This window comes from Silene latifolia, chromosome 1 (genome assembly GCF_048544455.1).
Source record: "Silene latifolia isolate original U9 population chromosome 1, ASM4854445v1, whole genome shotgun sequence".
NCBI classification, from domain to species: domain Eukaryota; kingdom Viridiplantae; phylum Streptophyta; class Magnoliopsida; order Caryophyllales; family Caryophyllaceae; genus Silene; species Silene latifolia.
The window spans coordinates 86,407,019-86,430,409 of record NC_133526.1 but is presented as its reverse complement, the minus strand read 5'-3'; positions in this window follow the sequence as shown (position 1 = coordinate 86,430,409).

The following is a 23,391-nucleotide window of genomic DNA, read 5'->3' as shown; positions in this document are numbered from 1 at the left end:
TACACCTTTATATACGAATGTTCTAATAAACATTTATGGAAAAAAAATCATCGGTTGTTCTTTTCCAACTTTATTAACAATCATATTTATTATTAAATAGAAGATAATCTATCCCTTTGCGATCCATAAGGGTTGACATTTATTGTAAAATGTGCGTTATGATATTTTATTTATTGTCGGTAAGATTCTGACATAGCTACCGAAAACACTAGTTGCTTACAAAACTATCAATTTTTTATTTAGTTTGTGAGTGAAGTAAGCGATAGTAATAAATGAGATTACTAAATATCTACGTCTTTATATACAGATGTTCTAATAAAACTTATGGAAAAAGATCACTTCTAGTTCTTTTCAACTTTATTAACAATTATATACGTTATTAAATAGAAGGCAATATATCCATTTGCGATCCATAGTGGTTGACATTTATTGTAAAATGTGCGCTAGCATATTTTATTTGTTGGCTGGAAGATTCTGACACGGCTACTGAAAACATTAGTTGTTTACAAAACTAGCGATTTTTTATTTAGTTTGTGAGTGAAGTAAGCGACAGTAATAAATAAGATGAATACATATCTACGTCTTAATATACGGATCTAGTAAACATTTATGGAAAAAAGATAACTGGTTGTTTTTTCCAACTTTATTAACAATCATATACATTATTAAATTGAAGACAATATACCCTTTTGCGATTCATAGTGGTTGACATTTATTGTAAAATGTGTTATGATATTTTATTTGTTGGTTGAAAATTTTTAACATGCCTACCGAAAACACTAGTCGTTTACAAAACTAGCGATTTTTTATTTAGTTTTTGAGTGAATTGAGCGATAGTAATAAATGAGATGACTACATATCTATGTCTTTATATACAGATTTCTAATAAACACTTATGAAAAAAGATAACTGGTAGTTACTTTCCAACTTTATTAACAATTATATACATTATTAAATCGAAGACAATCTACCCCTTTACGATATATGATGGATGACATTTATTGTAAAATGTGCGTTATGATATTTTATTTGTTGGCTGGAAGATTCTGACATGGCTACCGAAAACAGTAGTTGTTTACAAAACTATCGATCTTTTATTTAATTTTTGAGAGAAGTGAGCGATAGTAATAAATGAGATGACTACATATCCACGTCTTTATATATAGATGTTCTAATAAACACTTATGGAAAAAGATCACTGGTAGTTCTTTTTCAAGTTTATTAACAATTATATATGTTATTAAATAGAAGTCAATTTACCCTTTACGATCCATAATGGACGACATTTATTGTAAAATGTGCGTGATGATATTTTTTGTTAACTTTATTATAAAACTGCTTGTTATCTTTATGTTAATACCCTTATAAAATTAGTCAACAATTTTTTTGTGTATCTATTTTCGGAAATAAAATGCTGTCTTACAATAGATTATTGTAAAACGATCTTACAAAATAACTTTTTGGTTTTTAGACAGTAATGTTGTACGCATAGTTAAAATATTTTAGTTTTAGTTGTTTTAATGGTTTGTGATATTTAAAATATATGTATTGTAAATATGAGATAATAACAAATGTAATATATAAGACCCAATTATGAAAAGTTGCAATATTTGATAAGATATTGTTACTCATATATTGAGTATATATTATATATTGATTATATATTGGACCCAATATATGTTTAGAATATCCACAAAAAACAGACCCATTTTCTAACAAAGAGTGTTTAGGCGGGAGAATTTTTTGTTTCCTAATTCTTTTTTGAAAATAGGAGATTATTAACAATTATATACGTTATTAAATAGAAGGCAATCTATCCTTTTGCGATCCATACTAGTTGACATTTATTGTAAAATGTGCGCTATCATATTTTATTTGTTGGCTGGAAGATTTTGACATGGCTACCGAAAACACTATTTGCTTACAAAACTAGCGATTTTTTATTTAGTTTGTAAGTAAAGTGAGGGATAGTAATAAATGAGATGACTACATATTTACGTATTTATTTACAAATGTTCTAATAAACACTTATGAAAAAAGATCACTGGTAGTTCTTTTCGAATTTTATTAACAACTATATACGATATTAAATAGAAAGCAATCTACCCCTTTACGATCCATGATGGATGACATTTATTGTAAAATATGCATTATGATATTTTATTTGTTGCCAGGAAGATTCTTACATGGCTACCGAAAACACTAGTTGTTACAAAACTATCGATCTTTTATTTACTTTGTGAGTGAAGTGAGCGATAGTAATAAATGAGATGACTACATATCTACGTCTTTGTATACAGATGTTCTAATAAACACTTATGAAAAAAGATCATCGTTAGTTATTTTCTAACTTTATTAACAATTATATACGTTATTAAATAGAAGTCGATTTTCCCATTACGATCCATGGTGGATGACAGTTATTTTTAAATGTGCGTTATGATATTTTTCGTTAACTTTATTATAAAACTACTTATTATTTTTATGTTAATACCCTTGTAAAATTAGTCAACAATTTTTTTATATATATATTTTGTAAATAAAAGGTTATCTTACAATAGATTATTGTAAAACGACCTTACAAAATAACTATTTGTCTTTTAGATGGGAATGTTCTACGCACAGTTAAAATATTTTGGTTTTAGTTGTTTTAACGATTTGTAGTATTTAAAATACATGTATTGGAAAAATGAGATAATAACGAATTAAATACATAAGACCTAATTATGAAAACTTGCGATATTTGTTAAGATATTGTGACTCATATTTTGATTATATATTAGGTCCAATATATGTTTAGAATATCCACAAAACAGGCTCAATATATGTTTTGAATATCCATAAAAAACAGGCCCAATTTTTAACTAAAAGTGTTTAGATAGGAAAATTTTTAATTTTCTTATTTTTTTTTAAAACAGGAGATTATTAACAATTATATACGTTGCTTAATAGAAGGAAATCAAACGTTTTGCAATCCATGCTGGATGACATTTCTTTTAAAATATGCGTTATGATATTTTATTTGTTGGCTGAATGACTCTCGCATGATTACCGAAAAGACTATTTGCATACAAAACTACCGATTTTTTATTTAGTTTGTGAGTGAAGTGAGCGATAGTAATAAATAAAATGACAATATATCTACGTCTTTATATATGGATGTTCTAATAAACATTTATGGAAAAAAGATCATCGGTTGTTCTTTTCCAACTTTATTAACAATCATATACATTATTAAATAGACGATAATCTATCCTTGGCGATCCATAACGGTTGACATTTATTATAAAATGTGGGTTATGATATTTTATTTGTTGGCGGTAAGATTCTGACATGGCTACCGAAAACACTAGTTGCTTACAAAACTAACGATTTTTTATTTAGTCTGTGAGTGAAGTAAGCGATAGTAATAAATGAGATTATTAAATATCTACGTCTTTATATACAGATGTTCTAATAAACACTTATGGAAAAAGATCACTGCTAGTTCTTTTCCAACTTTATTAACATTTATATATGTTATTAAATAGAAGGCAATATATCCATTTGCGATCCATAGTGATTAACATTTATTGTAAAATGTGCGATATCATATTTTATTTGTTGGCTGGAAGATTCTGACACGGCTACTGAAAACACTAGTTGTTTACAAAACTAGCGATTTTTTATTTAGGTTGTGAGTGAAGTGACCAATACTAATAAATAACATGAAGGCATATCTACGTCTTTATATACGGATCTAATAAATATTTATGGAAAAAAGATCACTGGTTGTTTTTTCCAACTTTATTAACAATCATATACGTTATTAAATTGAAAACAATCTATCCCTTTGCAATCTACAGTGGTTGATATTTATTGTAAAATGTGTTACGATATTTTATTTGTTGGCTGGAAAATTCTGACATGCCTACCGAAAACACTAGACGTTTACAAAACTAACGATTTTTTATTTAGTTTTTGAGTGAAGTGAGCGATAGTAATAAATGAGATGACTATATATCTATGTCTTTATATACAGATGTTCTAATAAACACTTATGAAAAAAGATCACTCGTAGTTACTTTCCAACTTTATTAACAATTATATACGTTATTAAATATAAAACAATCTACCCCTTTACGATCCGTGATAGATGACATTTATTTTAAAATGTGCGTTATGATATCTTATTTGTTGGCTGGACGATTCTGACATGGCTACCGAAAATACTTGTTGGTTACAAAACTATCGATCTTTTATTTAGTTTTTGAGTGAAGTGAGCGATAGTAATAAATTAGATGACTACATATCTACGTCTTTATATATAGATGTTCTAATAAACACTTATGAAAAATACCACTGGTAGTTTTTTCAAAATTTATTAACAATTATATATGTTATTAAAAAGAAGTCAATTCACCCTTTACGATCCATGATGGATGACATTAAATGTACAATGTGCGTTATGATATTTTTTGTTAACTTTATTATAAAACTGTTTGTTGTCTTTATGTTAATACCCTTATAAAATTAGTCAACAATTTTTTTTGTATCTATTTTCGTAAATAAAAGGTTGTCTTACAATAGATTATTGTAAAATGATTATACAAAAAAACTTTTTGGTTTTTAGATAGTAATGTTGTACGCACAGTTAAAATATTTTGGTTTTAGTTGTTTTAACGATGTGTGATATTTAAAATACATGTATTGGAAAAATCAGATAATAACGGTTAAATACGTAAGACCCAATTATGAATAGTTGCAATATTTGATAAGATATTTTTCCTCATATATTGAGTATATATTATATATTGATAACATATTGGCCCAATATATGCTTAGAATATCACCAAAAAACAGGCCCAATTTCTAATTCAGAGTGTTTAGGCGGGAAATTTTTTAATTTTCTTATTCTTTTTAGAAAATAGGAGATTATCGACAATTATATACGTTATTAAAAATCTACCATTTTTTGTGATCCATGATGGATGACATTTATTTTAAAATGTGCGTTATGATATTTTATTTGTTGTCTGAAAGATTCTGACATGATTACCGAAAAGACTAGCTGCATACAAAACTAGCGATTTTTTTATTTAGTTTAAGAGTGAAGTGAGCGATAGTAATAAATAAGATGAATACTATTGGGTTTGTGCCTTGATTCTGTTAACCGCCGCTTCGAATAAATATGCGGGGGTCTCGCCCCCGAAACTTAAACGGTATCCGTATCTGTTATTGGGCTAGGTTTGTTTTGGGCCTTTATTAGGTCATTCTGTATTAGGTTTAGAGAGTATTATATAAACTCTCTAAACCTCTACCTAACAGTCATACCGTCTGAATCTGTAATCTGAAAACTCCTCACATATCAATAAAACTCTCTCCCTTTTGCCCTGTGGATGTAGCTAACACACCGTTAGTGAACCACGTAAATCTGTGCGTTTGTCTCTTTATTGTTTTTATCAGTTCTTTCTTGCTTCTGTTATAACAAATACATATCTACGTCTTTATATTTGGATCTAATAAACATTTATGGAAAAATATCACTGGTTGTTATTTTCCAACTTTATTAACAATCATATACGTTATTAAATAGAAGACAATGTACCCCTTTGCGATCCATAGTGGTTGACATTTATTGTAAAATGTCCGTTATGATATTTTATTTGTTGGCTGGAAGATTCTGACATGGCTACCGAAAACACTAGTTGCTTACAAATCTAGCGATTTTTTATTTAGTTTGGAGTGAAATGAGTGATAGTAATAAATGAGATGAATACATATCTACGTCTTTATATACAGATGTTCTAATAAACAGTTATGTAAAAAGATTAGTCGTAGTTATTTTCCAACTTTATTAACAATCATATACGTTATTAAATAAAAGACAATCTACCCCTTTGCGATCCATGATGGATGATATTTATTGTAAAATGTGCATTATGATATTTTTCGTTAACTATATTGTAAAACTGCTTATTATCTTTATGTTAATACCCTCGTAAAATTAGTCAACAATTTTTTCTGTGTATCTATTTCCGTAAATAAAAGGTTGTCTTACTATAGATTATTATAAAACGACCTTAAAAAATATATATTTGTTTTTAGATAGAAATGTTGAACGCACAGTTAAAATATTTTGGTTTTAGTTGTTTTAATGATTTGTGATATTTAAAATACATGTATTGGAAAAAAGAGATAATAACTATTTAAATACATAATTCCCAATTATGAAAAGTTGCGATATTTGATAAGATATTGTTACTCATATATTAAGTATATATTATATATTGATTATATATTGGAGCCAATATATGTTTAGAATATCCACAAAAAAACAGACCCATTTTCTAACTAAGAGTGTTTAGGCGGGAGAATTTTTAGTTTCCTAATTCTTTTTTTTGAAAATAGGAGATTATTAACAATTATATACGTTATTAAATAGAAGGAAATCTACCATTTTGCGATCTATGATGGATAACATTTATTGTAAAATGTGCGTTATGATATTTTATTTGGTTGCTGGAAGATTCTGACATGGCTACCGAAAAAACTAGTTGCTTACATAACTAGCGATTTTTTATTTAGTTTGTGACTGAAATGAGCGAGAGTAATAAATGAGATAACTACATATCTACGTCTGTATATACAGATGTTCTAATAAACACTTATGAAAAAAGATCATCGTTAGTTATTTTCTAACTTTATTAACAATTATATACGTTATTAAATAGAAGTCAATTTTCCCATTACGATCCATGGTGGATGACATTTATTTTTAAATGTACGTTATGATATTTTTTGTTTACTTTATTATAAAATTGTTTATTATTTTTATGTTAATACCCTCGTAAAATGAGTCAACAATTTTTTTGTGTATCTATTTTTGTAAATAAAAGGTTGTCTTACAATAGATTATTGTAAAACGATCATATAAAATAAATTTTTCTTTTTTAGAGAGGAATGTTTTACGCACAGTTAAAATATTTTTGTTTTAGTTGTTTTAACGACTTGTGATATTTAAAATACATGTATTGGAAAAATGAGATAATAACGAGTTAAATACATAAGGCCCAATTATGAAAAGTTACAATATTTGATAAGATATTATTACTCATATATTGAGTATATATTATATATTGATTATTTATTAGGCCCAATATATGCTTAGAATATCCACAAAAAAATATTAGGTTCGTATACCTCTTATTAGACTCTTCTAATAATGAACTAATTAACTTCTTAATATTTGTTCTTTAGATCTAGTGCATGCATAACAAAATATGAGATTAATAAGGAAAAACAATGTCCCTTACATTGTTGAGTGGCTCGAAATTAAGGGCACAAATAAGGTCACCTTCCTTATTTGTTCTTGAGCTATAATATGTTGGATGATCCTCCAAAATTCCAATGTAGAGATTCTCCTTATATTGCACCCAAGACTAATCTCTTAAACTAGTATACTAATTAACTAGATTAATATAATAGTACCCTTAAAATTAATTCTAATAATACACTTATTACTACACTAGTAATTTTGTATTGTGTTTTAGAATTTATGATGAACAATTCTAAGTTCTAAAACTTGTTTTGTGAGAGGTAGAGAGAATATTGAATATTTGCATGTAGAGTGAATGAATGAATGTAAAAATGAGAACCATTTCTCATATAGAGGAGGCAGGGGTCGGGTACAATAGGCCATGAATTGGCATCTTGCTTTTTATCACATAAAATAAAACAACCACAACCCACTACTACTCCCTCCATTTCGGTTCACTTCATAAAATGGACTACCATTTTATTTTGTCAATTTGTCATTTGTCACACAATATGTCACATGTAGTATGTTACATGTTATTAATTAATTTAATGCATATTTATCAAATAAATATCATTTTATAAATTAAATAAATCACATACAATAAATTAACTAGTGATACTTGATCACACAAATAAAATGGGTCATATAATTATAATTCACAACATATTGTAATTATAATTGACCATTCATTCTTATCTCAATTACTTCACAAACAATAATCAATTTTAGTAATAAAGTATTTCAATTACTAAAATAAATCTTATTTTTAATCTCATTACAATAAGATATCAATATTCTTTCTCACAAATGAATTGTTCAATTTTAAGGAATTGATCAACTTGTATCCTCATACAATTAATCAATTTGTCTATTAAGGGAATTGTCCTTTAGGTGTGACCTTAAGGGATCAACTGACCAACACCGTCAAACAACTGTAATGTCAAACTCTAGTTAGCCAATCATTATCGATTAATGATGATTAGTTGACTATATAATGAATCATTCCTTACGTATTCTTAATATGAGATTTATGAGATTTAAACATGTGATCGCACTATTGTTAAGGACACATACTCCAATAATCTCCCACTTGTCCGAGACAAGTGTGCGTCACCAATTCTCTTCTCCTATTACAATCTCCCATTCAATACAAGGTGTCTCGCAGGTCGTACTTGCACTTCATCATATCTTGAGTGGTTTCCTCGATCTGGAGTGTAACTGTCTGACCGGAATTATCTACCATAGATACTTTCCGAGCGTGGCCACGCATTTCCAGTTCACTACTCCTCGAGTGGCCTTGAGATTTCAAATAACCCTGACAAGGTGGTGGACAATTCCTATCGCACTATTCCCTTTGTTTAGCCACAGTTCATCATAATCCAAAATATACTCATTTGACCTCAGCTACGACACTCGTAGAGCATAAATCAAAGTCAATCAGAATTTTGTGTCAACTTGGGCGAATAGTCTCTAGTCAAAAGAATTGACTCATAAGAATACTATAGTACCTTTTGCCACGACCAGGCTTTATGAATTACCAGAAATCTATAAGCGGTCACTGCCCGACAGAATGTCCCACACAGTCTGCCTATGTGATCGACTAGTCATTCCATATGACTCTATGGCACTTGAACTTGCCATCAATCGCATCACACTCTAGTTACTTCGAGACGTCACTTCCTTCAAGTAACCAGGGGTGAATACTATGTTAATCCAGTTCACTTTAATGGGGTTCAATTTGTCTCTACAACCCATTTGGATATAACAAGGTAATGGGTGAGTTTAATAAAACTCAAACAATAAATGCGATTATCATATATGAATAGTCAATACACTATTACTACTTCATATCTTATAATCTTTAGTGTACCTTTTACACTAGTTGAAATGCAATAAAAGCTTGGCTAGTGGATATATACCATGTATCCATACAATCCCACTTTATGAATTGCTATTTCCTTCCATTCAATGTTATTTCTAATAACTTGAATTTATCTCTAAGTATTTGTTTAGTCTTCTCACTAGACTTAGGCTCTTTAACTTGAAATATGCTCCCACTGTTATCACATAACTTGTGATAAAGTCATTGGTAGAGGAATCTACTCTCATTCCCTACGTTGACCATTTTATCACAATTTACTTAGATTCCTTTTGTAGAATTTGCAATGTATGAAATTAAAACACTTTTCCAGTCTCTTACTCCTAAGTCAATAAAAACAGCCTAGGATTTCGACAAATCCTTTTCGGTTTGAAAACTAAAGTTTGTGCAACCCTTCAACACATAACTTATTTTATCACTCAAACATATGAACGAATCCTTAATTTTTCTCAAGAATCTCAAAGATGTTCTTTAAGGCTTTCACAAGTCATCATTCAAATTAACTTGCTATTGACTTATCATGCTTTAAGCATATGTTACACCATGGCATGTGCGTCTGTTGGCTTACATGATTGTTCCAATGGCGGAAACATTAGGAATCAACTTCATGTAATCAACAGCTTAATAGGTTCAGTAAACGACTATGACTCCATCATAGCAATTCCGCTTTCATCAACATGAATAGCCTACTCAACCTTGTTGATGTTAAATAAATATGAAAGATCTTATCATCATAAGCCTCTCAAGTCTATGACAATATTCTCTCACATAGATTCGGTAATCTAAAATTGATCGCACCTTTTACTAGTCTCCCAATCACTCTTGACAGAAGAGAGCATTGGTACATTATTCTCAATAAGTAATATGTCTTCAACATGTAAGACATTGGAAAAATAATTTTAGTTCCCACTTAACTTCATGTATAAACATGATTCTTCAATCATGTGAACAATACCATTCTCTATTATCACATGAACGAAAAGTATAATCCTTTAATGCTTGCTTAAGACCATCCTGGGATCACTTAAGAAAGCCACGCATAATATGTTAGGATTCTTAGATCTTTATCTAAGGTTTTGTGTTTCAAACACCTCCTTCTCTAAATTCTCATTTTAGAAAAGCCAACTTTTAATATCATTTGACATTCTTCATCAAAATTAATTGTGGCGATTCCTAACATAATTTATGTTGATCAACATCTTCATGTCAATATATGCATTTAAGTACTCTAAAGCTCTATTTACTTTAAAGAAACCCTCGCCTTAAAGTAAATATACTTAGCCCCTTGTCCCTCTCGACTTGCACAACTTGTATCAACATACCAAAGTTGTGATCGAAACATAAAAGATAGGGATAGTTATATACCTACTGGAATGACTCTTCCAGCTTTAATATCGCCTAGATATTTTGAACAATTTCTCTTCCAATGCCCAACACCACAACAATAGTGGCACTTGTCCCCGGACGGGGTATGTTCTTAGGCTTGGAGGAGCTAGCTTCAAAAGCCTTTCCTTTGTTCTTGTAGGGAGTTTTCTTCTTTCCTTTATTGCCACTTTTCTTGAAAGTCCCTTTGCTCTTTTAATTAACATTGAGCACATCCTTGGTGGTGCTAACACTTAGCCCCATGTCCCTCTCAGCTTGCACAAGCATTTTGTGTAAGTCATCAAGGAAAACTTTCAAGTTTTGCATATTAAAATTGACCCTGAATTGAACATATGCCTTAACCTTGTTTAAGGAATGAAGAATTCGGTCAATGACGAGTTCCTCGGGAATCTCTACCTTATGCATTTTAGAGTCTCAACATGCTCCATCAACTTGAGCACATGAGGGCTAACTTTTTGGCCCTCCTTAATGTTGAGATCAAAGAATGCAGATGCCGCTTCATAATGAATGATCCTTGGAGCTCGTGAAAACATGGTCACAAGTTTCGTATAGATCTCATGAGCGGTGCTGATCTTTATAGCAATTCTTTGGAGTTCGGCCTCCATTGACAAGATCAACACATTTTTGATCGCGGCCAACTCCTTTTGGTAAACCTCATAGGCTTCCCTAGTAGCGGGGGTAGACCTAGCATTAGGTGACGGGAGAGGCCTCGGTAAGGTAACGAAGCTTGTCGTCGCCCTCCGCGGCCAAGCGAAGTTGCGCGTCCCAATCGGCGAAATTGGACCTATTCTATTCTAACTTACAACGATCCATGAAAGATCAGAGCCATCTAACATTGGTAAGAGTGTTTGAGCTAGTGGTTGCGGGTGTGATTGGAGTTTCCATTGCAATTGAGAAAACGATTTTGACTACAAAATAGGAAGTGAAAGAATTAATAAACATCTATCGTTTTAACAATACTTGTAAACATTTTAAACAAGTTTTATGCATTTATATAGTGACCTCTACCCAAATATTATAAATGATTCCGAGATCCAAATTCATATTAATTCGGGCACGGTGAACCGATTCATCCCTTATCAATATAACTCGGTGGATTAACTCTTTAATCGATTCTACTTCTAGAACACTCGGTCGATAAAAAATACTTTAATATTTATCTTTAGCTCGGAACACATGCGACTACGGTCACGAATACTTTCTTTGAGCTCAATCCAAATTTCGATGTAATAACATTTTATTACCCACTTACCCAACGTAACAAGTTTAGCACCCCGGTGAGACGAGCCTACTTCCTTATGAAATTGGGACTCATGGTTTCTACTATTGGTAAGGCTAATTCTCAATTATTAATTTGTGAGAGGTCGTGTCAATTTATTATCTATCACGTTTTAAGTGAACTAAAGCGGTGAACTACGATAATTATAATTGACACGGTCGATGACTCGATATGAAATGCATGTGTTGTTATGGCGATTTGGCAACGCATGCAACATATTAAAATAAATGCAAAGCAATAATAATAAATTCCTAGTATGGCCTTCCTAAAATAGAAAATCAAATAATCTATTACATATTCGGAAACCAACTCCTTTAGTCCCTTTAATCTTCAAGTGGCACGCCTCCCAAGAACACTGTCTTTTTCGGAACGCCTTTCCGAATGGTACCGTCTTGAAGAAACTCCATGATTACAAATTGTAGATACCTCATTTCTGCACCTCCCGCAAACCACCAGGTTATGATTGGGCCGCATGTTTGGTATGCGGAACGATTTGTGACAGTTCGTAAGTTTATCGTCCAGTGATCGCTCAAATACTTGTGTCTACCTCTTAATTGTCATCTACGTGCCGATACGGTCGTTTTGGCAGTAATTAGAGTACATTTGGAGTCCGGGTCAAAAAACCGTCTTCATTTTCTAAAACCAAGTCAGAATGTTCTGGAATGTTCCAGATATTTCAATTCCATATTTTCACAATCTTTTAATCTTTGGCAAATAATTTCCCGTAATATTCACACAAAATATTAAGGAAAATAAGATTAATCTGTTATTCCATAACCAAAACACGGAAATCTTTCTTCCGCAGGAGGAAACCACTTGGGAAAGGACGCAGCAGGTGTTGCGCCTCTTCCAAGAGACGCAGTGCCTGCTGCGCCTCTTCCCAAGTCCTTTTCTGTGTATTTTTCGTATCTTTTCATATCTTTTCGAGATTTACTTCCAAAGTTTCTCCGAAAACCCTAATTTCCTCCGTGTGATTAGTATAAATAGAGACTTCGGTCTCACATATTTCTCACGCGAGTGTCCGCCCTTCTCTTCTCCCTTTGCATTCTAGACCACGTTCTTACTTTTTGGCGTCTACGTGCTTGAACATTCGACTACGTAAGCTCAGATCCTTCTGAGTACCAGCCTCGTTTTGCATGACCGACCAATTTGACCAACTCCACCATAATCAACTTTAATCAATCTTGTTCGTTTTCCTCTTACGAGGGCACTTTCGAAATACATTCGAGTCGAGCATCACTAAAAGTATACTTAGTTCATCTCGTTTTGTCAAACATGTAAGTTTGAGGGAGTATAATCCTTACTTTATTTATTGTTCTTTATTTTTGTAATCATATTATAAGGTTTATGTCGAAAATATGTATAAAACCGATTTGTAAAACCATGTTTTAAAACCCTTTTTACGGATTATCAGGAGACAACCATCGAGAAAGGACGCAGCAACTGCCGCGCCTCTTCGAAGGGACGCAGCACCTGCTGTGCCTCTTCGTGAGGATGCCGCAGTTCCTGCTTTCTTTCTTCTTCCTTCGTCTTTTGTCGTCTGTTCGTTTTCGTTTTCTTTGTTTGTTCATTGTTTCATCGACACAATAATTTGATCACGATAATTCTAACATGTAAATAAATCATTAGTAATTAATTCATCTTTTAATTCCCGACTTAAATCCTAAGTAATTCATATTTGCGGGTTTTTGTCATTAAAATCAAATTCGGGTTTTAGAGGTTCGATTCTCAATATTGAGTCTCTGGAATTCGTCATTGATATATTTTTCACCTCTTGTTTATCGTCACCATCATTAATTCGTCATTAATAACTTGTTTGGCCTAATTGATTTGTTTAGTTTGCTAATTTACTAATTAACCTTATTATACTTGCAAATAATTCGTCCTAATTAGTTTTTATCCATGTTTGTTGTTTTTATGACCCTTAATCACATGTAAATAACCTGCTAATCACTTTCATCCGAGTCAAATATTATTAATCGATCATTAAAATCACCAACGAACATTAACAACTTGCAATTCCGGCTTCATAACCAGAACTGAGCCAAGGAACGAACGCAGGAACTGCTGCGCCTCTTCCAAGGGACGCAGCTCTGCTGCGCGTGTTCCTGGTTGATTTCTGTCCCTGAACTCCCGTGTTGCTTTGACCTAGTTTATTAATTACGTATTTAATTAACTATTATTCGTATTATCATCCATAATCTATTCGTTTATTTATTTATTCTTTCTTTCTCAAATTATCCGTTTTAGATGTATTTTCGACATAAATCATTTAATCCAATGTAATTATTGTAATTTTCTTTATTGTATTTTTATTGTATTTCTTTTATTGTATCACTTGTATACCTTCACATGTAATCAATTTAAATCCGAACTTCGACCCAATTGTATGATTAAATTACGTGTTAACCGACTTAGTCTAATTCTTCACATGCTAGGATTAAGACGTTGGATGTTACACTGCATGCATATAATCGACAATATATCGATTAAAGACAATTTTCCTTAATCATTAGTAGAGGCCTCTATCGAGGCCGGCGAGATTAGGTGTTCGATCAAAAGAGCTTCCTAATACGTACCCTCACCCCTTACTCTAGATCTCTGTGAACATCCGTGTTCATCGGCATCCACGAGAGTCATTCTAGACATAGAATGCTAAGGGTAACGAGTTCTTGGTGTTCATGTCACTACTTTGTGTCTTGGCATGACACGAGGTATTCGAACGGTTTCCAATTTTCCACAATAAATTGGTGGCGACTCCACAAATGCAAACGCTTGTTTCCCAAGCACCCCCGTGGGCCCGCGTCCACAGTTTGGCGACTCCGCTGGGGATAATACACTTACGTGTAGCCAAAAGGGTGAAACTTGAACAAGGTTAGGGAATAGTTTGTACAAGACAATTGTCGGTTTTTCATAACTCGGTCTTCCTAGATCGTTTCATTCGGCCTTCCTAGGCCCAACCCAACCCATTCGATCAATCGTCTCGTCTAGACAGTCCAAATTCTTATTTGGGCCCAAAGATGGATAGCGATTGACGTCATCCATACCATGGTACTTACTCTTGTTTGTATCAAGGACTTTCACTACTTGAGGAAATGGACTAGGAATCGGCCTTACTCTTGTTTGGTACGAACCTCTCCACAAACTTCGGGTTTGATTGTTCGGTATGGCAACCCACCCTTTATACCAAAACCCTTTTAAATGCACTCAGCATCCCGTTATAATGCTTGTATAATGTTTGTACCATATGTGATCACCATTTCTAAAACAAACCATGACGATTTTTGTAAAATCAAAATCCTTCTTTAAAATGAAAAATTTTCGAAACTTGGGCCTAATATTAGCGCAAAACCAGTCGAAACTCTGTCCAATTGTCAAGTCAAAATTCGGGCCTCAAAACCCATTTCAAAACCTCACTTCGAGTCCACTCCTACAACTACACTAAAGTTGACTAGGACCAACATTTTTCAAACTTTGTCATTTCCTCAAAACTCACTTGACACAAGTGGCACACTCCCACTTCACGAGTCAAAACATTTCTTTTCGAGTAAGTGTGCTAGAATGGTCGATCGCGTCTTGATTCGTCGTCGATCTCTTATTCAGTTTCCAAGATGCCTGAAACAAGCGACGTGAACTTCAACCAACTCCATAATGGTAATGATCAAATCCTATCTGCGCTAGCTCGTCTCCAAGTTACTCAAGACCAAGTGTATATGTCGTGGAAACGAGGATGCCTGCTCGAGAAAGTGAAGTGTCTAATGAATTTGTGAACAACTTCGGGGACGAAAACCCTCCCATAGGTATGACTGCAGCTGAGAAACGACTCCAATACTTGGAGGAGCAATTGATGTATCTCAAAGGGGATGACATTTATAGGGAGAACAATCGCAAATATGAGGCCGTGAGTTCCAAGTTGCCAACCAACTTCAACATGACGGATATCCCTAAATTCAAGGGGCATGAAAACCCTTTGAACCATATCCGTGGTTTCAAGGATTACATGTCTATCAAAGGCATTAAACCCGAGATGTTCTTAAGGATCTTTCCTTCATCTCTTGACACCATCCCAAAACAATGGTTCTATTCGCTATAGCACAAGAAAATCGCTACCTGGGATGATGCCGCAATCGAGTTTGCTAAACAATATGCGGATAATGCTGAAATCCAGGTCAACATGCGCACTTTAGAGGTTCTTACCCAAAATGACAAAGAAGGTTTCACCGACTTCCTAAGTCGGTGGAGGAAGACTAGTACTCAATTTGTTGAACGTCCGGATGAAGCCACCCTCGTGGAGAAATTCGTGGACAACCTAAAGCCCATCTATGCAAATCATTTGAGGTATCAAAACATCAAGACCTTCAAAGATTAAACCGTACTAGGGACGAGGATCGAAGATGACATCCGTAAAGGGCTCTTGTCCAAAACGATAGGTCGTGGATATCAAGCCTCAACAAGTCGTTCTTACGGCTCTACTAGCAAGACTGATGAAGTTAACCTTCCCGAGCAATCTAAGAAGAGTACCCCTCCAAGGAAATTCACAAATCTAGGGGACACATATTCCAACGCTCTGAAAAGGTTAATGAAGCTGGGTAAACTTCAACCCATAGGCCCTACACCTGAACCAGAAAAGAAATCCAAGTTCTGGGATGAGAATTCATACTGCGAATACCATAGGGGTAAGGGACCTGATAGAGAAAAATGTTAAAAGCTGAAAAATGTACTTCAAGATATGATTGAAGACGGTCGCCTGCCAATACCACCTGGAGGTAAGCCTAACAACACTCAGAATCCACTTGGAGTTCTGATGATTACAAGTGACGAATCTACCTTAGATTTCTCACATCTTATCTCCCCAAAAGAAGAGGTGATCAATGGGATATGGACGGATAACGAGGAAGATGCCTACCTCCAGGATCTTCCTTTAATCAAGAGCGCCGAAAGCGTCATAGATGAGATCATTACCACACTGGGCACAGAAACCAACACCAATCAGCAAAAAGGATGGAGAAAATCGATCAAGTGGACAAACAATCAAGGAAGACTCTTCAAGCTCACCACTGGAGAAGGAGAGATGTTCAAAAAAGAACCAGAAGACGATGAATTCGAGTTAGATTCGAAGTCAGAGTCGGAGTCTAGAGAAGTCCCTAGAGAGTCTCCTCCTATCGTCATTCCCACTCCCCTCGTTTCTCCTAGCTTAGTGTCAAATAGCAACAGTAGTTCGAGAAATGTCCTAACCGCTGTCCCTTTACCGCCACTGACTACAGATCAGATGGACTTTTCTCAAATCTTAAAATGAATAAATCAGGTTCTGCTTACTCTTCGTGTTATCTTGAATGCAATTCTGTTTACGATGATACTGAGGATGACCCAGACCCAGACTCAATCAAAATACCTCCCTACATAGCCAAAGAAATATTACAAGAGGGGGAAGGGGGACCAGTGATAGAAAGTACTGAACCCATCAATGTAGGAACTGAACCAGAACCCCAAGAACATAGGATAGGGACGACCTTGAGCCCTACTGAAAGGGCTAATTTCATAGACCTCCTGCACGAGTTCAAAGACGTTTTTGCTTGGTCTTACAAAGATATGCCAGGGATCGACAAGGACATCGCAGAGCATAGAATACCAATCATACCAGGTTTCAAACCCGTGAAATAGAAGCTTCGTCGAATGAGGACAGAATGGGCTCTCAAGATCAAAGAAGAAGTCGATAAACAATTCAAAGCCGGGTTCATCAAAGTTTCCGAGTACTCAGACTGGGTAGCTAACATAGTACCCGTACGCAAAAAGGATGGGAGAATCCGCGTTTGTGTTGATTTTAGAGACTTAAACAAAGCGAGTCCTAAGGATGACTTTCCTCTACCACATATCGACATATTAGTGGATAATACGGCGGATCACGCGTTGCTATTCTTCATGGACGGATACGCAGGATATAACCAGATCAAAATGGCCATAAAAGACATGCATAAGACCGCCTTCGTCACTAAATGGGGAACCTATTGCTACACGGTTATGCCATTTGGGTTAATCAACGCCGGAGCTATATACCAACGCACCGCAAATACGCTCTTACATGACATGATGCATAAAGAAGTTGAGGTATACGTAGATGACATGATTGTCAAGTCCAAGGAAAGAGAGGGACACATTTCGAACCTTCGCAAATTCTTCTCAAGGCTACGGAAGTACAACATGAGGCTCAACCCTCAGAAATGCGCATTCGGAGTGACATCTGGTAAACTCCTGGGATACGTCGTTAGCCAACGAGGTATAGAAATAGACCCTTCCAAGATCAAAGCTCTAATCGAAATGCCGCAACCTCAAACAGAGAAAGAAGTTAGAGGATTCCTAGGCAAGGTGCAATACATAAGTCGATTCATATCAAAACTCACCATGATCTGCGAACCTATCTTCAAGAAGTTAAAGAAAACAGATCACTCCATGTGGGATGATGACTTTCAGAAGGCTTTTGAACGAATCAAGGAAATACTAGCCAAACCACCAGTGCTCATGCCACCTCAACGAGATCAACCTCTTGGTTTATATCTCACGGTAACTGAAACGGCCATGGGCGCCATGCTAGCTCAAACTGTAGGAAAAGAAGAAAGAGCCATCTACTACCTTAGTAAGAAGTTCTTGGAGTAGAGTACAAATACACACCACTCGAGAAGACATGCCTCGCTCCTGTGTGGGCAACGAAGAAGCTACGCCATTACATGCTTAGCTACTCCGTCAAAATATTCTCCAAAATGGATCCTGTCAAATACCTCTTCGAGAAACCCGTTCTCAATGGATGTTTAGCAAGATGGACTTTGATGCTCTCAGAGTTCGATCTCAAGTATGTACCTTTGAAAGTTATAAAGGTGTGCGCCGTTGCCGAATTCTTCGCAGAAAATCCCATCAATGATACACAAGCGATAGACACCTGGTCGTTTCCGGATGAGGATATACTCCAAACAGATGTAGACTCCTGGGACCTCTATTTTGATGGAGCATCGAATTTAAGAGGATTTGGAATAGGAGTGTTGCTCATTTCTCCTGAAGGCGAGCATACACCAATCTCTGTCAAACTCGACTTCGAGGTGACAAATAATCTTTGCGAGAATCTGGCTTTGTCTCATTGGATTGCAAGCGGTAGTAAGTTTAGGCATCAAGAATCTTCGAGTACATGGGGATTCATCTTTGATCATCAATCAAATTACGGGATCTTGGAAAATTCGGAGCGAAAGCTTAGCATCCTATCAAGCCAAAATAGACCAAGTTGCCCAATTCTTCGATCAAGTGACCTACCTACATCTACCTCGAGAAGAAAATCAATTTGCAGATGCTCTTGCAAAATTTGTATCTTTGATTAATATGCCGGATAGCATGGTAGAAATGCCTTTATGCATCGAACGACGATCAGAGCCAGCTTATGTGCACCAAATCACCGATGAAGAGGAAATTGCGGAGGAACATTGGTTCCAAGCAATCCTAAACTTCAAGCTCAATGGCACCTATCCACCAGAAATGGACAAAAGGGGACAATGTGCCATACGCTTGCTAGCTTCCCAATACGTTCTTATGCAAGGAGAACTATACAAAAGAAAACCTCTTGGTTTAATCCTACGTTGTCTTGATCATTCACAGGCACGGAAAGTGATGGAAGAAGTCCATGATGGAGAATGTGGCTCTCACATGAGTGGACCCATGATGGCAAAGAAAATCACACGTTTAGGATATTATTGGACCATGATGGAATCTGATTGCATCAAATATGTTAGACATTGCCATAATTGCCAAATCTTCGGGAATGTGCAACATGTCCCTCCTTCATTGCTTTACACCATGACATCTCCCTGGCCATTTTCTGCTTGGGGAATTGACATCATCGGCAAGATCACTCCAGCCGGAACAGGAGGTCACTGTTTCATCCTAGTAGCAATCGATTATTTCACCAAATGGGTAGAAGCGGCTTCCTACACCAGTCTTACAGCCAAGAACGTGGCAAAGTTCATACAAACCAACATTATCTGTCGATATGGTTGCCCACATGAGATCATCAGTGACAATGGATCACATTTCCAAGCTGAGACTGAACAATTGCTAGCCAAATACAAAATCAAGCATCACCACTCCTCGCCATATAGACCACAAACCAATTGCGCGGTAGAGGCAACAAACAAAAATGTTGTCATGATTCTCAAGAAAATGATTGACAACTATAGATATTGGCCAAGCAAGATACCCTTTGCTTTATGGGGATACCGTACGTCTGTTAGGACGCCCACTGGGGCCTCCCCTTTCTATTTGACCTATAGCATGGAAGTCGTACAACCAGTCGAGCTAGAAATACCATCCTTGCGTATTTTACTCGAAAGTCAAATCCCAGAAGCCGAGTGGAAGAGGGATAGATATGAAGAACTCATCCTCCTGGATGAACGAAGGTTACGTGCATTACATAATGTGCAAACATACCAAGCACGTATCAAATTAGCCTTCAACAAAAGGGTTAAGCCAAGAAACATTAAGGAGGGAGACTTGGTCCTCAAATCAATTAGAGCTCTCTTACCTGTCGATCCACGAGGAAAATTCAAACCCAATTGGGCCGGGCCATTCCTAGTCAAGTCCATACTTCCAGGGGGCGTGGTTAGGATCACAGACCTAGATGGGAACGAAATTGCCAACCCGACAAACCTCGACCAACGGAAACGTTACTATGCCTAGAATAGGAGCAAAAAATGCGCCTCACGTAACCTCACATGTCGATCTTGTGGCACGGAATAAACGGCCTGCCAAGCTGAATTAAGCTAATGTCATCTTGCTCTTGCACTTTGACAATTTTTCATTCTCATATCATCAAATAAACTAAATTGCATTTTAGGAGTAAGTAAAGCTCATGCTTATTTTCTAAGTTCATTACAAGCTCTTGCTTAGAACAATTATTCTTTTACATTTACTCGAACTACGCGCAAGGGTTTGATTTCATTTGTTTTTAAATGAATACGTAGGCAATCCTTCACGGGATACAACCCATTTAATTGTCTTAAATGTAAATAGAAGGACATTTGCAAATGCATTTGAAATTCGACAAGAATAATGAAAAGAAAATCACAACGGTTTCATAACCAATTAACCTTTTTTATTTCATTTCTAATAATAGTATGTTACATAATAAAATAATGCTAAAAATAGGCTAGGATTCTAAAAACCCCAACTTCTTCTTATAATAATAATAATAATAATAAATAATAATAAAGACTCAGGCTATTCTTCTATTTTCCCTTTGCCTTTGTCATTTCTATCATACTTCTTGTCCCGACCTCGAGCCAGACGCTCTTGCGCCACTTCCGACCTAATCACCAATGGTCTCTCTAGTGGTCTTACTTTGCCATTCTTATCAACCACCATCTCGACGACAGGAGAAGTCTTCGGTTTCTTCGAAGGATGAACAATTCGAAACCCGGCTTCTTCCTCTCCCTCAGTCAGATGCTTCTCCTTCTCCTTTTCCACCTCGCGAACCTTGTAGTCAACAGGCTCGCGCTTTCTTAATCTCTCACGCTTCTCCGGAGTAGTAGCTTTCCTCCACCGCAGATAGGAATCTGACACCCATAGAGCACTGATAGAAGAATTCAAGAACCAAATGTTCCTCTAAGCCCATTTGATGGCCCATTCTCTTCGACTCTCAGTAGTACGCACCACGGCAGTCTGCGGGACAGCGTCAAGCTTCGGGATCATCTGCTTCAATCCAACCTGCCTCATCAACCTCTCCGGGAAGATGCATATCATAAACTCCAAGCCGGGAATGCGAACAGATCGGGTAGGATCCAAAGAAGATACTCCAGTGACAGATTTGAGATGCCACTATAGTACGATCCATCTAATTAAGGGGCCATCTTCACTCTTCACTTTGTTCTCCTATTAATTGCAAACTCGAGTGAAGTCCACCATGTAAAGCCTGGTCCTCATTGCAATTTAGCGAGCATGATAAGTAGGAACATTAACTGGGGGCTCGATCAATCGAAGACGCTCCATAAGCCAGACCTACCAAAAGCAGGTATTAAAAAAAACGAAAAAAAAAGAAAAAAAGAAAAAAGAGAAAAAGAGTTCTTTTACCTGCAAAATAATGGGACTTCCCAAGTAAGGAAGGTCGCGATTGGCTTTCTTGCTATCTAAACCCAATAGGATCTCTCCTAAGCACAGACAAGCTGGGCTCCTGCGCAGCTCCATTTGCTCAATCAAGCTCAAGAGACGAGGGTCGCCTCTCATATCCTCATCAACATGCCCTTGAAGAACGTATACATGTAATAGGCAAAATCCGAATGCCCTCCACCTCGCAACATAAGAGACAGTGGGATCTGCCCTATTCATGAATCGATCAATGAAGTCCAACATTCGCACTCCTTTAGAAGTCACAAGACGGTCAACATCAGCTCTTGCCAACCCAAGCAAGTCCCTAAACTTGTTCCTATACCCTTGAGAAGTGGAGGGTATAGCAGGTAAATGTTCCGGGTCCCAACCACCAATCGCAGCAATTTCCTCGGGAAATGGGCAAATCTCGCCTCCAGGGAAGGCAAATACGTGAAAATTCGGGTCCCAATAATCAAGGTAAGCATCTAGGAATGGTTTGACTACCTTGATCAGCTTCAAGCTCAAAAGCGACCCAAAATTATAAGCACCCATGTCGTGTTTATCCACATTAGAAAATTCATTTGTCCATTCTTTTAGACAAATTTCGAGAGTATTCATGATGTTGTGGGATCCCTGAAAAAAATCTCCTTTTTTGAAAATAAGTAATTAATATGGAGTCGCCAGTAGGTTTTATAAAAAAACATACAAAAACAAGTTAACGGAAAATGCCCCTTTTGATCCCTGGAATGGGGACTGATCCGTCACTTCGGTCTGAACCAAAGATTGTGGATTCGGGGGTAAAGGTACGATCAGGGAAGGTGTTAGGCACCCGGATCGCCCATCAAACTGACGGCCTCTACTATTTATTTGTAATATTATATATTTGACGAAAATAAGACAGAAAAAAGAAAGTTAGTAACAAACTTTATACAATTATTTACAAGGACAAATTAATAGGTTAGTTTACACAATAAATAGAGAAAATATAGAAAAGACAATAAAAAGAAAGAGTAAAGAAAAACTTATTTGATGTCGGTACCCTCAGGCCTATGTGGATGTTGACTATGAATGAATTTCGATTTTGTCGTAAATTATTGGCTCTTATGCGCTTATATGAAAATTAAGATGATTTGTTTGTATGTAATTTGATTTAAAACTGGGATTGTATATTTTGAGACGGATGATTTGCGAGAGTATGGAATTGCCGATCTTATGAGAAAATTATTGTGTTTCGTAGTATTGTGTTCGTGGAATTGTGTTTTGTCCCCCTTTCTGTTTGCCTGATCAAGTCCATATTTATAGTAGGCTACTCGTGTCATAATTTGACTTGAATTGCACCTTGAGTAATAGCCAAATATCATGATAAGCACCAAACACAAACTTATCTCCTAGCTACTATTTTTTTTTATCTTGTAATGGCCTTCTAGAGTTATA